The sequence below is a fragment of the Triticum dicoccoides genome, chromosome 7B, assembly GCF_002162155.2.
Source record: "Triticum dicoccoides isolate Atlit2015 ecotype Zavitan chromosome 7B, WEW_v2.0, whole genome shotgun sequence".
Taxonomy (NCBI): Eukaryota; Viridiplantae; Streptophyta; class Magnoliopsida; order Poales; family Poaceae; genus Triticum; species Triticum dicoccoides.
Window position 1 is genome coordinate 439,175,101 of NC_041393.1, and position 2,136 is coordinate 439,177,236.

A 2,136-nucleotide genomic window follows, 5' to 3' on the forward strand; every position below is an offset into this window, starting at 1 on the left:
ATGGAAAAGAAAAGGAAACAGAAGAAAAACGAAACAGAAACAGAAAAAATCTAGTTCAGGAACCTTCTAGAAGGTTCCCAAAAACGGGAAAACCGACTGGAAATTTCTAGAAGGTTCCTAAAACCAGGATCGGTACAACGCACGCTTGTCTTTTAAATGGGCTGGCCCGCCTCTGTCGAGACCTGTGCGGCGTCCCGACACTTTGCTGCAGCGGGCGTTCAATAGGGTTTTCCGCGCCGCCCCTCCCCCTAGTCCAATTCGGACTAGGCCTTGGGGGCGGGGGGGGGGCGGCCTGCCCTCTCTCTCCCTTAAAGCCCAATGAGGCCCATATACTCCCCGGCGAATTTCCGTAACTCTCTCGTACTCCGATAAATACCCGAACCACTCAGAACCTTTCCAATGTCTGAATATAGCCTTCCAATATATCGATCTTTACGTCTCAAACATTTCAAGACTCATCGTCATGTCCATGATCTCATCCGGGACTCCGAACTACCTTTGGTGCATCAAATCACATAACTCGTAATACAAATCATCATCGAACGTTAAGCGTGCGGACCCTACTGGTTCGAGAACTATGTAGACATGACCGAGACTCATCTCCGGTCAATACCCAATAGCGGAACCTGGATGCTCATATTGGCTCCCATGTATTCTACGAAGATCTTTATCGGTCAAACCGCATAACAACATACATTGTTCCCTTTGTCATCGGTATGTTACTTGCCTGAGATTCGATCGTCGGTATCTCAATACCTAGTTCAATCTCGTTACCGGCAAGTCTCTTTACTCGTTCCGTAATGCATCATCTCGCAACTACCTCATTAGTCACATTGCTTGCAAGGCTTATAGTGATGTGCATTACCGAGAGGGCCCAGAGATACCTCTTCGACATTCGGACTGACAAATCCTAATCTCGATCTATGCCAACTCAACAAACACCATCGGAGACACCTTTAGAGCACCTTTATAATCACCCAGTTACGTTGTGACGTTTGGTAGCACACAAAGTGTTCCCCCGGTATTCGAGAGTTGCATAATATCATAGTCCGAGGAACATGTATAAGTCATGAAGAAAGCAATAGCAACATACTAAACGATCAAGTGCTAAGCTAACGGAATGGGTCAAGTCAATCACATCATTCTCTAATGATGTGATCCCGTTAATCAAATGACAACTCATGTCTATGGCTAGGAAACTTAACCATCTTTGATTCAACTAGCTAGTCGAGTAGAGGCATACTAGTGACATTATGTTTGTCTATGTATTCACACATGTACTAAGTTTCCGATTAATACAATTCTAGCATGAATAATAAACATTTATCATGATATAATGAAATATAAATAACAACTTTATTATTGCCTCTAGGGCATATTTCCTTCAGTCTCCCACTTGCACTAGAGTCAATAATCTAGTTCACATCACCATGTGATTTAACACCAATATTCACATCTGTATGTGATTAACACCCATAGTTCACATCGTCATGTGACCAACACCCGAAGGGTTTACTAAAGTCAATAATCTAGTTCACATCTCTATGTGATTAACACCCAAAGATTACTAAGGTATGGTCATGTTTTGCTCGTGAGAGAAGATTAGTCAACGGGTCTGTCACATTCAGAGCCTTATGTATTTTGCGAATATTCTATGTCTACAATGCTCTGCACGGAGCTACTCTAGCTAATTGCTCCCAATTTCAATATGTATCCAGGTTGAGACTTAGAGTCATCTGGATCGGTGTAAAAGCTTGCTCTGATGTAACTCTTTACGACGAACTCTTTTATCACCTCCATAATCGAGAAACATTTCCTTAGTCCTTACTAAGGATATTCTGGACCGCCGTCCAGTGATCTACTCCTAGATCAAAATTGTACTCCCTTGCCAAACTCAGAGCAAGGTATACAATAGGTCCGGTACACAGCATGGCATACTTTATAGAACCTATGACTGAGGCATAGGGAATGACTTTTCATTCTATTTCTATTTTTTGCCATGGTCGGGTTTTGAGTCTTACTCAACTTCACACCTTGCAACACAGGCAAGAACTCCTTCTTTGACTGTTCCATTTTGAACCACTTCAAAATCTTATCAAGGTATGTACTCATAGAAAAATCTTATCAAGCGTCTTG